Below are 16,045 nucleotides of genomic sequence, written 5' to 3'. Positions count from 1 at the left end.
ACAACAACATGCAGCTACATATAAATCGCGACAATTTTTTATAAGAAATAACGAATTAGAGAGCGATCTATACCTCTTCATTAGATGAGAAACGGTTGTTTTCTGAATGTTTTTGAAGATCTTGATTAATTTTTTGTAGATCTATGCTCGATTTTAGAGAAAATTAACTAGATTAGGGAAGATTTTTTTGAAAAGAATGGCGATTGAAGAAACTTTGAATATCTACTGTCAAAATAATTGATGCGCGTTGTTTTTTTTCTTGTTGAAGAATTAATGTTTTAACTGACTAGAGAGAGATGAGGGGTTTGTAGAGAGAAAAAAGATCCGATTATAATGACACATAACAATCAGTTTGTAGGTTTTATTAGACGCGCTTAATATTTGGGGCGACGTGGTCAACGAGAGCCCTTGGATCTTGTTGATCTAATGGTCCTTATTCACGGGACGGACTCATCTAAGAAGTCGGACTCACCGGATGCTCGCTCTATATATAAATATATATATATATATATATATATATATATATATATATATATATATATATAGAAATGGGATCAAGAGAGTCCACCTCCTTACATGAGTCCGATAAGTCCTAATTTTAGCCCTTAGATTGTAACAAAATCAAGGGCTAAGATTATTTCTGAAAAAAAAAGGCCATATAAAACCCAATAAACCCTAAATTCATTCATTCACTCATTTGCCTCCCTCACTTCCACTTCTCTCTCTAAATCCCTAAACCTCTAAATCTCTCTTCTCTCCTCTCACCCCGCCGCCACCACCGCCCTCTTCCCGACGCCGCCACCACCGCCCCACTCCCCCACCACCATTAATTTTTCTTACCTGTCTTCTGCCTTCCTCGGCCACCACCCGCGCCGCCTTCCTCCTCTCTCTGCCTGCCACGCCGCCTCTCTCCGTCCCCCTTTCTCTTTTTTTTTTTTTTTTTTCAGATTTGATTGTTTATTTTGGTGGTGTTGTTGTGCGCCATCTGGGGTTGTTGGTAGTGGTTGTGACTGCCGCCACCTCTATCCCTCTGTAACACCCCCTCATACCAAGGTGCCTTACCAGGACCACCCTACCATGAAAGTGTGTTACCGTCTCGGTTGCCCGAGGTTAGTACATATCAAAAGCGTCTGAACTGAGCACATTTATTAAAGTACTGTAAAGTATAAAGTTTACAACATCCAAATCCAAATACTGATTCAACAAAATACAACTCCAATGTCTGACAATAAAAGAAATCAAACTAAGACTCTAACGGTGATGCTATGACTGGTGATGACAACACTCCCATGGCTGTCCCCAAGCTCACACTAGCAATACCTATCAAGCCTGCTCACCATCCCCGAATGGATCACCGCAGATTCCACAAACAACAACGGGGTCAGTATTACTCAAATAATAAGACAAACAAACGAAGTAATCAACTGATCATCTCCAACTCCAATCTTTCGTTCTCACACAGTAACCGACTACACACCGAAGTGTGTAGCCCTGCCAGATTACCCATCGCAACAGGTAATCCTCGCCGCCAGTCGGTGACCGCAGCCGATCCCACCTAATCCAGCTTCTCAACGAGCGACAAACAATCCCTGTCCCTTAATGTGCACATCCCCTCCCGTGGCGGGTGTAACACCCCCTCATACCAAGGTACCTTACCAGGACTACCCCAGCATGAAAGGTTGTTACCATCTCGGTTGCCCGAGGTTAGTATATATCAAAAGCAACAGTCCAAACACATTTATTAAAGTACGGTAATTATAAAAGTTACATAGTCTCCAAAATCTAATAAACGAATTTTCCAAATGGCAACAACTACCAAAATAATAACTAAGGCTCGTGATGGTGTCATCTAATCCAGCGTGGTGACTCTCCCATGACTGTCCCAAGCTCAATAAATGTATCACCTGTCACAATCTGCTCACCATCCCCGAATGGATCACCGCAGGTTTTACAAAACAACAACACGGGGTCGATTACTCAATCAATATAAGACAACAAACATTACCACCAAACCGATCATCGATCTCACACAGTAACCGACTACACACCGAAGTGTGTAGCCCTGCCAGATTACCCATCGCAACAGGTAATCCTCGCCGCCAGTGGGTGACCGCAACCCATCCCCACTTAGTCCAGCTCATCAACGAGCGACTAACAATCCATGTCCCTTAATGTGCACATCCCCTCCCGTGACGGGTTCCACGGAGGGCGAACTAGGGTGTGAAGCCACTCCCCAAGTGACTCCACCATAATCACACACAGCATCACAGCTGTCACAACATCACAATCGTCACAACATAACCACACCAACACCAACACCGTCACCACAACACCCATCCTCCGATGATCAGCAGATAACAACAATTATACACAGTACAATCACAACATCTCAAATTAATTAAACAGAATCCGAGTAGGAAACCCTACCTTAGCAATCAACAAAGAAGACGGAAACCGAACAATCAGAAAGGCTCCTCTATGAAGTCTTCTCCTATACAATAACCATATAACACAATCACAAATTGCACAATTCCCCATATTCCCCAAATTCCATATATACAGTAACCCTAAAAGAACATAAATGACATGGGGAATGAAACTTACCAACAGTAGGATGAGAGATTACGCGCAAGGATTACGACAATTGCACACACAAAGAGATTAGAGAATGATTAGGGAGTGATTAGAGAGATCTTAAAATGATTAGGGTTGAAATGACGTTTTAGAAACTGACTTTGAATATAAAACAACCCCAAACACTCCCGCATCAAACCGCTGAAATATTACTCGCCAGACCGGATACTCGGTCGAGTATAGAGCATACTCGGCCGAGTATCCTCTACTCGGTCGAGTATTCATCATACTCGGTCGAGTATTCCTCGGCAGAACCCAAACAAACTACACCCTTGACACTACTCGGTCGAGTAGGCTCTACTCGGTCGAGTACTTAGCTTATAAAAATCCGTAGTATTACAATCTTCCCCTCTTAAAAAGAACTTCGTCCCCGAAGTTCCAACCCAACCTATAAAACATGGACACCTAACACCAGCTCCACTAACCACACTTACTAGATAACATATCCTCTCGATATTGACTACATAATATTATCGAATAACCACAAAATAAATGTTGCCAACTCTATCTTAGTTCATAACGCTCACTAACATCCTCAAATACCAAGACAATCCACCAAACAAGCTCAACCATCGAAACAGAATGTTACATTCTACCACCCTTAAAAGGAACTTCGTCCTCGAAGTTTACTCACACTCATAACATCATCATCCAACTGTCAACACTATGAAGTATTCTCCCATTCCTAAACGTCGAACTACTACAAGCACGGTCATGACCTTTAATAAAATCAATCAAGACAAATATCCGTCCTTTATGCTACACCAACACTCTACTTCCAATTATACTACCATATGCACAACCATCAAAATCTCTTTTATCGCATCCTACTCCTCGTAAGATAAATGTTACGTCCTCGTAACTCACTAATACTAAATCCTAGCTATATCGTCTCATTATCCTCATCACCTCCGCATGTCAAAGATAACCACCTATAATCTAAACACTCGTCATGCATATATCCAAGGCTCTCTTACTTAAACATTTCTCATACCTCAACTCATTCGGCACACCACCTAACCTATACCATAAAACTCGTAGCAAAATCACCATACTAACTCTCCATTATTAATGCAAAACCACATACCTCTCTATGTAAAGCACCTATCTCCCCAAAAGCATAACTCACGATCCACACTCGTTACGTACACTCACACTAGATCCTCAAGTTCTTTCCTTCATTACCGCAAAACTCATACATAACTTAACATGACACTAATTCCCCAATACCCTACACTCACTGTCTCAACAAAGGATTATGAACCACCTGCATCTTTAAGGTCATTACCACACATGTTTTACGAATCACTTGCCATTACCATGACTACTAAAGCCTTATCTAGAACAAGATCAAAATTACTGTAACAACCTCTCACAACCGTGTTCCATCAACAGAATATCACTATACCATGACAACAACGAAAACATATACAACTCTATTTCATATCATACACTACCCTCATTCCCAAACTTAACCTGGTAAAGGAAACATCAATAAACAAGGCAGCTGTCTATCTGCACAGACTGAAACTCGCAAGGAGCAACATCAAACAAAATAACAATCTATGTATAACTGGTATGTACTGTCGAAACTCGAATCATAATCATCCCGCCTACTCCACCACAACCGGTGACGGCATTGCAACACCGCCACCAACAGCCGCACCGCAGTGCGAAAATGCCCGCATCACAACATGAAGTACCATGCCCGGATCACCACTCGAGGGACAACAACCACATCCATAAACATCACAATCACATATAATTCCCATAAACACTGACTAAGTATGTCATTTCGAACAAGAAAACTCATTCAAAACCGTTTTACTAGATTATAACACAACATATTATACGGAATAAACTGACAAGAATCACATGAACATCATCCTTACCATTTCACGGAATAAACATGTATCATCAATACACATACAATTTTAACTATCCATGCCAGATCAATCAAATTATTACCTTTTGAACCTCATTCCATTAGTATACCGTACCCAACATAAATTACAAAACATTCATATAACAACTTTATAATTATCACACCATACCACTTCTTGTGAGGTCAGAACCTCACACAAACATTTACACATATCATAGACCCATAATCACATCCAACTAGTCAATCCTGATCACGTAAGTTACCACCTGATAAAAGTTACCTCTCACCCGAGCTTAACTCGTACACCCCTCACAACATATTCTCCCATTCGCATAACCATCACCCCCTGCCAAATGTAACCATACCATTAATACTCAACTACTAACAACCGCCTCATATAACCACATCTTCTACTCTCTCACAACCATACATATCAATCTGGTCTCTACAAAATCAACCTTATTAGAACAACTAGCTTCCCTAAAGTAATATCATCCTCAACCACTAGTGACAATACTATGACACCAACATCCTTCATGTGACTACTCTCTTACTATCACTTTTTAATATCACAATCCGTTTTCTATCTTTGGTTATCATCCCAAATAACAAACATCCAATCCATCAACAAAATTTACCTCAACATTATTCCCAATTCTATCCTTTATCATATCGTTACCTAACTCTCCACCAAAATCTCAGATCGTGCAAACACTCTACAAGCTTCTTATTCCCTTAATACCTCGAAACCCACGGCTAACATGTCGTCCTTGTAACACCCGCAAATTTCTCATTTTGACATTTAAAATTTATTAAACCGTTTAACCACTTTATTATATATTTTTGAATTATTCTATTTAATTAATTTTATGTCAAACACGATTTTTTTATAAACGTATTACATAAAAGCTCGTTTATATAAAAATACGTACGATTTAATTATATCTTTAAGGCATAATTTATATAAAAATAAATGTATACGTATTTTAGTCGGATAATAATAGTGACAATAATAATGACCGTAATAATAATAGTGACAGTAATAATATTAGTTTCCGTCTCAAGTTAAAATAAACTCGAGACATTATTCCGTCTAGCTATAGACCGTCACATTTTACTTTGTACCCTTTTTAATCCGGGCCAATCGAAAATCGACAACACGGTCACCTACCTCTTATACTCTACTTTTAACTAATTCTTTTATTATTATTATTATTATTATTATTATTATTATTATTATTATTATTATTATTATTATTATTATTATTATTATTATTATTATTATTATTACTCTACCCATTCCCCACCTCCCTGCTTCTTTCCTTTTCCTTTTCGTTTTACCAGCAACAACAACAAACCAACAGCTCCATCACCATTCATTTTCATCCCGACCTTAAAACCTCAGATCCCGCCTCCATTCTCAACCAAATTCGATAATTTTTGTACCATTAGCTTCCTCGTCCTTTCCTCGTCCTTTTAAGGTAAGAAAATCTCCTTTTTGTAGTGGTTTCGTCTTTCGCCGTCTTATAAAAGTGTCGTCTTTTAGCTTCTTTATTCCGTTTTCTTGCCCTTTTATGAAGGATTCGAAGGCCCGGGGTGAGGCTCGTGCCTTGTGGACCATATATCCGAAGAATAAGGGGCGTTTGAGGTAACATGATTGTTACCCTATATTATTATAGTAGTATTTGTATATCTTACTTCGTTAAGTTAATTGTTTGTGAGACGGGTTGAATTACGGGGTAGATAATTCTTTAGATGATTGAAGGTTACGAAGCTTGTATAACAATGATACTAAATTTGGTTTTTAGAAATGACAGTGTTTAATTTGGAACGATTTTTCGACAAGGAGTTTAATTATTAAGAATGGTGGGATTTTAGCAGTGATCAAAGCCTTTGGATAAAATCAATTCATTGCTAGTGTATGCGAATCAATCAATTCAGTTTACGCATGGTATTGTGGGAACAATTCTAAGGATCTGTTTTGTCCTTTTATCATTTAAGCTTGAAGTTAATTATCTCTGGGATTGTGTTGGTACGTGATATCCTATTTTTATTGTCGTTTTCTTTGACCATGACCCGTGGGTGAGTAGCTCGGAGTTTTAACCCGAGTGTTGAGCAATTCTTTTAATGGAATATTTGATATTATCGATATTGAAATTGAGATGGAAATCTGGTTACTATGGAGTATTATATTATAGGACGGAGTAATGAGAGAGATGGGGTAGAGAGTTGAGATTGAATTAATTTTTGGGACGAGAGTGACTTTTATAAGGTTGGCCTAGCAGCGGCCTGGCCGTGGCCTAGGCAGTGGCCGGGCTAAGTCGCGAGTTTGGGCCGTATCTATAAATTGTTTTGACGCTAGTTTGGTCTATTTAAAATATAATTAAATTAATTTCCGTCTCATATTTTATATAACGATAATTCGTTAATATCGTCCTTTCACATAATTATTTTAGGTGACTCATATGTGGTTGAAGATGAAGAGTAATTTTGGGTTTTAGAAGCTTTCTCAAATTTATTGCTTGTCTCTTTGCTAGCTTAAGGTAACTATTCCGAGTTACTCGACGAATTAATGTCACATTAGTAGTTGATGTTGTGTTTGTTGTTTGATAAGTGTTTAGGTGATTGATAATTATCACATGTTAGGATAGTTTATAAATTGAAATTGTAATTAATAGGCTCAAAATGAATTTTATAGTGATAAGTGTAATGTTTTGATGATTGTGCCGAAAACTGAGCCTTAGTCCCTTTGACTGATGCGATGTCAGTTAATTGAGTGATTGGTCAGCCGCAATTTAACCCGTACCTGTCGCAGGGCTGGGATTGCGGGTAAAAATTCGGTTGAATGAATTAGATAATCGGCCTTTTTCTTGTTTTAGGCCATTTATTATATCTCTATTTCACATGTGTAGTTAGTTGAATTTAAATAGCTTCTTATTTAGTTAGTTGAATTTAAATAGCTTCTTATTTTGTAGTAATGGCCCCAGTTTCCCCTAAAGCCTTAAATATTGTTAGCATTGCTAGGATTGAAAATTAGTATTGAGTACTTATTGAGGAACTGTTGGATTGTCTGCTGTATATAGCCTTTCACATGATAGAATATTAGATTTTATGTTGGTAAGTAGGACTTTTTGCCCTCTTATGGTTAAGTGGGTGTCTTAAATGACTTGTGTGGTGAGTCTTGTGTGGTGTGGGCTAAAGTATTCAAGCTGGGACTAGCTGGGACTAGGTCCTAGGTGAGTATTTCGGCCTTCATCATAGATAGGTCTTTATAGTCTCTGACGAGTATATGTTCACTGCTTGATAGCCTTTGTGTTCCTGACTAGTGGATTTATATCCAAGTTGGGGCATGACCTCAGGTACTTATTTTGATAGTATGGGGTCAGCTTAAGTACTAGCCAACCCTTCGGTGGTGTCCTTAGGGTACTCACTTCACTTTGTTTTAAAAAAAGTTGTGGGTCTTGGGTGCGGTGGTGTGTATCCGCATGTCTAGGTCTGCAAGAGATTTTAGGCTAGGGTTGTGTTGTCTCTTGGCCATGTTTTCTTAATAGTAACCGCTGAGCCAAGATACCGGTTCGATTACCTTCCCTACCTCGTGGTATAGACTCGAGTTACAAAGTGACTATTGACGGTGCTAAGAACTTATGCCTGTCTTTGATATATTGCCCTTTCTTGTTTGATGATTCTATGAATCATAGAAGGTGAGATGCAAGCCGGCTATGGTTGATAGAGTTTGGATTCCTGGATGTTATGTGATTCACATGATAGTGTAGTATGAGTCGGTCTAGTAATCACATGCTAGGACTATGTGTTGTTATATTGTTGTTCACATGATAAGCACGATTGTCTAGCATTTATATGCTAAGGCTATGTGTTATTCATATTCATATTCTTATGTTTACATGTTATATTAATTATGACATTTCGTGGCTGGGAGAACTCGGAGTTACTCCCCACTGACTGTGGCTTTCGTATTTGTATAAAATGCGAATGACAGGTAGGTGATGCATATATGGGGTACATGGACGAGCTAGCGAGCAAAGTAACCTTGGGACCTAGACTGGTTTTATTTCATTGTGACCCTTAAACCTTTTTTTTTTATGTCACATACATTTTAGGGACATATGTCTCCCTTTCTCATATTTGGTTTGTATAACTTTGTTTCGCGACGTTAGCGATGTTTCATTCATGAGATTTATTTTGGACCTTGCATGTTTGACACCTTCCCTTTTGGATATCTTTATAACAGGTTCGGGTTTTTAAAAATTACAGATTTTTACCCAATTGAACCTATTACAAACATATCCTGTCAGTTTTTCTGTAGAATTACGTGTTTACTTTTCCGCTATAAATGAGGGTGTCACAGTTGGTATCAGAGCATATTTGCTCCCGACGCACGTTTGTGCACCCCACTATAAATAACTTGACCTTAAAATAATAAACTTGAGAGACGGGTAGGATGGGTAGATTTAGGATCTTATGTTGTAGTCTCTTTGTGTTTGCTCTTTGTTAGGTACTAACCTGTTTGTTGATTGTCATTTAATAATTGTAGCGTTCTTGGATCAATGACCGTGAGCTTATCTATAGCTAATGGAGTTATTACCCTTATTATAAAAAAAATTTGAACTAAAGGTTTTGAAAATATTTTAATGTTTTTCACTGGTTTTAACGCCAATTAGTGTTAAAACTTGTTATTGGAGACGTCTGATAATTAGTTTTATCATTTGTTGGTGTAAAAATGTACTTTTATGTCTTTGAATTGGAATATTGATGTTCTTGAGTGATCGCCAAGAGTATCTCCGTTCCATTGAAAGGACACTTATATTTTACGAAGATCAAGATTTGGTGCCTAATGCTGAAGATTGTAGATTTGTTCAACCTTTGAAGAATGCTTCTACTTCCTTGAAGATGTTTCTCGTTCTTTGTGTATCTCGCCTTATTCTTAATCTCTTTGTGCTTATCTTCCTTCTAAACTCCCTTCTGTTTTACTTTAAAAGCTACGCTTGTACTCCTAACTTGTCTTTTGTTCCTTGCTAATCCTCCCTTAACGCCATTTGATAGTACTCTTTCTTTTGAGGAATGTTGACCTTGGTTGGAAAACTTGACTCTTGAGGAGATTGTTTGTGTTTGACCCTTTCCTGGTTTTGAGAGGATTTGATGATGGAAAGACTTAGGTAAGGTGATGAGACATACTTAGTGATTCTTATACCTAGTTCCTTGATTAAGTGAGTATAATTGATTGGTGGATTATTTGTGTTAGGAATGAGTTGCCTATGTAATTAAAAGTTATAGAACTTGGCTTTGTTGTTTATGTTTGGGGATTTGAAAGCTTAGTAGGTTGAGCGTCGTCACCCTAGGAGTAAACATGAGATAAGTTTAGAATATGAATTTGGAAGAAAACCCATTTTTAGATGTTAACAATCCCGTATAGATTGGGAATGTGATTTGGTCGTTTTGTCATGAAGGTACAATACCCTAATAGGCGTTTCCTTGTTGTCTAATTTCCCTTTCTCCTTGATCATGAGCGTTACCGTTCATACCTCCTTTCCTCGCTTCATCTTGCTCCTCCTTTAAGTTTGACATTCGTATCTTGTGAAACTCTATCTTTGACATCCTTGTAATTTTGACTTCAATTTTTACCCTATGAAAGTCATTATAGCTCTCTTGTGGCTTAAGTTTTAGCTCTCTTAACATACTTTGTTTTTATGCTATCTAAGTTACTTTCCTTTTTGTACAACTTCTAAACTTTCAAGCTACCAGTTTCGATTCATTCTTAAAAGTTTATGTCACTTCTGCAAACCTAACCTATTTTTGAAGACTTGAAAATTGAAAATTCGATTTGATTCTCTAATTGTTCTTTGAGTATAGATTTCCTTATCATGGTTTTGAGTTGCTAAACCTGAGATTTTTGTAAATTTTATCCAATTTCTATTCACTTTGATCTATTATGATGCCTTTGTCAAAGTTTAATATTATATTTCAGGAATTTAACTCCCCTTTTAGTTATTTAAAGGTGAAACCTTTATTTCCATTTTGGCTTATGCAAAAGAAAATTTGGGTGGACTACCTTTTCTTTGGATTTTAACGTTAATCGGACGTTATTAGAGACGTTTAATAGCTTGTTCTACTCTTGTCGACGAGTGATTTTTGTTTTAAATTTGTCTCTGACTTGGAAAGTTAGCGTTCTTGTGTGCACGACAAGAGCAATTTCGTTCCATGAATGAGACTTATATTTTTGAAAACTCTGCATTAATGTTTTTGAAGGTATTTTGATTTTTGATTTATACAAATGATTTGCCTTTTGACCTTATCTTTGATTTGGAATGTGATGTTCTTGAATACGTAACGAGAACACTTCCGTTCCTCTGATGAGAGTCTGGTTCTGTCAGAAAATTTTAGTTGAAGCTCTTGAAAGAATTTTGATTCTTACGATAAGTGACCTTTTAAATGTTTTAGTTACCGATTTCAATTCCAGTTTTATTTTCATAACCTTTCATCTCTACTTTCAAGTTTCGAGGACGAAACTTTTTAAAAGATGGGGTGATTGTAACACCCGCAAATTTCTCATTTTGACATTTAAAATTTATTAAACCGTTTAACCACTTTATTATATATTTTTGAATTATTCTATTTAATTAATTTTATGTCAAACACGATTTTTTTATAAACGTATTACATAAAAGCTCGTTTATATAAAAATACGTACGATTTAATTATATCTTTAAGGCATAATTTATATAAAAATAAATGTATACGTATTTTAATCGGATAATAATAGTGACAATAATAATGACCGTAATAATAATAGTGACAGTAATAATATTAGTTTCCGTCTCAAGTTAAAATAAACTCGAGACATTATTCCGTCTAGCTATAGACCGTCACATTTTACTTTGTACCCTTTTTAATCCGGGCCAATCGAAAATCGACAACACGGTCACCTACCTCTTATACTCTACTTTTAACTAATTCTTTTATTATTATTATTATTATTATTATTATTATTATTATTATTATTATTATTATTATTATTATTATTATTATTATTATTATTATTATTATTATTATTATTATTATTATTATTATTATTATTATTATTATTATTATTATTATTATTATTATTATTATTATTATTATTACTCTACCCATTCCCCACCTCCCTGCTTCTTTCCTTTTCCTTTTCGTTTTACCAAAGAAAACAACAAACCAACAAACTCCATCACCATTCATTTTCATCCCGACCTTAAAACCTCAGATCCCGCCTCCATTCTCAACCAAATTCGATAATTTTTGTACCATTAGCTTCCTCGTCCTTTCCTCGTCCTTTTAAGGTAAGAAAGTCTCCTTTTGTAGTGGTTTCGTCTTTCGCCGTCTTATAAAAGTGTCGTCTTTTAGCTTCTTTATTCCGTTTTCTTGCCCTTTTATGAAGGATTCGAAGGCCCGGGGTGAGGCTCGTGCCTTGTGGACCATATATCCGAAGAATAAGGGGCGTTTGAGGTAACATGATTGTTACCCTATATTATTATAGTAGTATTTGTATATCTTACTTCGTTAAGTTAATTGTTTGTGAGACGGGTTGAATTACGGGGTAGATAATTCTTTAGATGATTGAAGGTTACGAAGCTTGTATAACAATGATACTAAATTTGGTTTTTAGAAATGACAGTGTTTAATTTGGAACGATTTTTCGACAAGGAGTTTAATTATTAAGAATGGTGGGATTTTAGCGAAAGATCAAAGCCTTTGGATAAAATCAATTCATTGCTAGTGTATGCGAATCAATCAATTCAGTTTACGCATGGTATTGTGGGAACAATTCTAAGGATCTGTTTTGTCCTTTTATCATTTAAGCTTGAAGTTAATTATCTCTGGGATTGTGTTGGTACGTGATATCCTATTTTTATTGTCGTTTTCTTTGACCATGACCCGTGGGTGAGTAGCTCGGAGTTTTAACCCGAGTGTTGAGCAATTCTTTTAATGGAATATTTGATATTATCGATATTGAAATTGAGATGGAAATCTGGTTACTATGGAGTATTATATTATAGGACGGAGTAATGAGAGAGATGGGGTAGAGAGTTGAGATTGAATTAATTTTTGGGACGAGAGTGACTTTTATAAGGTTGGCCTAGCAGCGGCCTGGCCGTGGCCTAGGCAGTGGCCTGGCCGTGGCCTAGGCAGTGGCCGGGCTAAGTCGCGAGTTTGGGCCGTATCTATAAATTGTTTTGACGCTAGTTTGGTCTATTTAAAATATAATTAAATTAATTTCCGTCTCATATTTTATATAACGATAATTCGTTAATATCGTCCTTTCACATAATTATTTTAGGTGACTCATATGTGGTTGAAGATGAAGAGTAATTTTGGGTTTTAGAAGCTTTCTCAAGTTTATTGCTTGTCTCTTTGCTAGCTTAAGGTAACTATTCCGAGTTACTCGACGAATTAATGTCACATTAGTAGTTGATGTTGTGTTTGTTGTTTGATAAGTGTTTAGGTGATTGATAATTATCACATGTTAGGATAGTTTATAAATTGAAATTGTAATTAATAGGCTCAAAATGAGTTTTATAGTGATAAGTGTAATGTTTTGATGATTGTGCTTAAAATCGAGCCTTAGTCCCTTTGATCGATGCGATGTCGCTTAATTGAGTGATTGGTCACCACAATTTAACCCGCACTGTCGCAGGGCTGGTCAGGTTGCGGGTAAAAATTCGGTTGAATGAATTAGATAATCGGCCTTTTTCTTGTTTTAGGCCATTTATTATATCTCTATTTCACATGTGTAGTTAGTTGAATTTAAATAGCTTCTTATTTAGTTAGTTGAATTTAAATAGCTTCTTATTTTGTAGTAATGGCCCTAGTTTCCCCTAAAGCCTTAAATATTGTTAGAATTGCTAGGATTGAAAAATAGTATTGAGTACTTATTGAGGAACTGTTGGATTGTCTGCTGTATATAGCCTTTCACATGATAGAATATTAGATTTTATGTTGGTAAGTAGGACTTTTTGCCCTCTTATGGTTAAGTGGGTGTCTTAAATGACTTGTGTGGTGAGTCTTGTGTGGTGTGGGCTAAAGTATTCAAGCTGGGACTAGCTGGGACTAGGTCCTAGGTGAGTATTTCGGCCTTCATCATAGATAGGTCTTTATAGTCTCTGACGAGTATATGTTCACTGCTTGATAGCCTTTGTGTTCCTGACTAGTGGATTTATATCCAAGTTGGGGCATGACCTCAGGTACTTATTTTGATAGTATGGGGTCAGCTTAAGTACTAGCCAACCCTTCGGTGGTGTCCTTAGGGTACTCACTTCACTTTGTTTTAAAAAAAGTTGTGGGTCTTGGGTGCGGTGGTGTGTATCCGCATGTCTAGGTCTCAGAGATTTTAGGCTAGGGTTGTGTTGTCTCTTGGCCATGTTTTCTTAATAGTAACCGCTGAGCCAAGATACCGGTTCGATTACCTTCCCTACCTCGTGGTATAGACTCGAGTTACAAAGTGACTATTGACGGTGCTAAGAACTTATGCCTGTCTTTGATATATTGCCCTTTCTTGTTTGATGATTCTATGAATCATAGAAGGTGAGATGCAAGCCGGCTATGGTTGATAGAGTTTGGATTCCTGGATGTTATGTGATTCACATGATAGTGTAGTATGAGTCGGTCTAGTAATCACATGCTAGGACTATGTGTTGTTATATTGTTGTTCACATGATAAGCACGATTGTCTAGCATTTATATGCTAAGGCTATGTGTTATTCATATTCATATTCTTATGTTTACATGTTATATTAATTATGACATTTCGTGGCGGGAGAACTCGAGTTACTCCCCACCGATCGTGGCTTTCGTATTTGTATAAAATGCGAATGACAGGTAGGTGATGCATATATGGGGTACATGGACGAGCTAGCGAGCAAAGTAACCTTGGGACCTAGACTGGTTTTATTTCATTGTGACCCTTAAACCTTTTTTTTTTTATGTCACATACATTTTAGGGACATATGTCTCCCTTTCTCATATTTGGTTTGTATAACTTTGTTTCGCGACGTTAGCGATGTTTCATTCATGAGATTTATTTTGGACCTTGCATGTTTGACACCTTCCCTTTTGGATATCTTTATAACAGGTTCGGGTTTTTAAAAATTACAGATTTTTACCCAATTGAACCTATTACAAACATATCCTGTCAGTTTTTCTGTAGAATTACGTGTTTACTTTTCCGCTATAAATGAGGGTGTCACAGTCCTGCTCTCCTATATTTCCATTAACTCACTCCCTCTAGTGAGGCTATCGTACATTTCCATAATTTCCTACCTTCATGCTCCTTAACTCCGGTCAACGTTCTCTCAACTTACTTCCATCCCTCTTTCCCCCTTTTTACTCAATAATATCAATTAATAATTCATCTCCTTTCTCTTTCTACCTAACTTTTTAGTAATCTGTTTATTTTCCCATAGCTCCATAACTCTAATTCCATTAATCCATATCAATATCTTATCATTCTTCTTATCATTTATCCTCTCTCATCTTGTTTCTCACTCACCCTTGTCACCATCAACTCCACACACTAACAGTTACTCTTCAATTAGTCGCATCTCCCTTTCGTATCTCTAGAAAACCAAAAATTCATCTCATACCGTTAATCGCCCAAAGAATTACACACTAGGCCCACCTCTTGATATTCCAAATTCCCAAACTTGGTCACTATCTACAAATCCACGTCGCGACATAACTCTATCTAAGTTCACTATATACCCCTCTTCTCCATCCCTCTAAAGCAACCTTTTATTCCATATATCCTTAAGCAACACAATGCTAACCGTCTCCCTCTATAAGTCCTTACACATCCCGAAATGTCACTATTCGTATCCCTCATCTCAATCTTTCATTCTCACGTTTCTTTAAACTTACATTACTTTTATATTACTCAACACACGACTATAACACTCACCATATCTCACAAAACATGCTCTTTGCTTCAATTAGCTCACATTCTACTTTTTTTTTTTTTTTTTCACTATCTCTCACATATCTTCCTTATCCAACACATGTCCCTCATAAGCTGTCATTCTCCATGTCATAACGTATCAAGACCGTCTCACATATAAAAGAATGCGTTAAGACTCAAAACATACATGTGTATATACCCTACGACTCAAAACAATGTAAAAACATAGCCACCGGCTCAAAACAAAAGTAAGAACATAGCCACCGACTCAAAACAAAAGTAAGAATATAGCCACCGACTCAAAGTGGCCGCCCAATGAGGTACTCGGTCGAGTACATAACATACTAGGTCGAGTACAAGGTACTCGGTCGAGTAACTATATTACTCGGTCGAGTTTTCGACTCCAGAAGCAAACTCAATTGTCGCAGAAGGATTACTCGGTCGAGTATTGGGAATACTCGGCCGAGTAGACCTTACTCGGTCGAGTATGGGACTACTCGGCCGAGTTCACGACTCCAGACGCTAAACAGTATTATTACAGAGAGATTACTCGGCCGAATATGGAATACTCGGTCGACTATAAA

At 37.1% G+C, this 16,045-nt stretch overlaps 2 long non-coding RNA genes across 2 annotated transcripts; both read left to right on the top strand.

Annotated features, from left to right (window-relative positions):
* The first annotated feature begins 5,826 nt into the window (after positions 1–5,826).
* On the top strand, positions 5,827–8,667 carry LOC141646200 (uncharacterized). The gene is made up of 3 exons (XR_012545422.1): positions 5,827–6,000; positions 6,976–7,062; positions 8,517–8,667. It is a non-coding gene; the product is annotated as an uncharacterized LOC141646200 (long non-coding RNA).
* Positions 8,668–11,693: 3,026 nt separating this feature from the next.
* LOC141646199 (uncharacterized) lies at positions 11,694–14,520 on the top strand. Its single transcript, XR_012545421.1, has 4 exons — positions 11,694–11,850; positions 11,949–12,016; positions 12,849–12,935; positions 14,387–14,520. It is a non-coding gene; the product is annotated as an uncharacterized LOC141646199 (long non-coding RNA).
* The last annotated feature ends 1,525 nt before the right edge of the window (positions 14,521–16,045 follow it).

This window comes from Silene latifolia, chromosome 3 (genome assembly GCF_048544455.1).
Source record: "Silene latifolia isolate original U9 population chromosome 3, ASM4854445v1, whole genome shotgun sequence".
Lineage (NCBI taxonomy): Eukaryota > Viridiplantae > Streptophyta > Magnoliopsida > Caryophyllales > Caryophyllaceae > Silene > Silene latifolia.
Note: the sequence above shows the minus strand (reverse complement) of the source record. Positions and strands in the feature narration are given on the sequence as shown.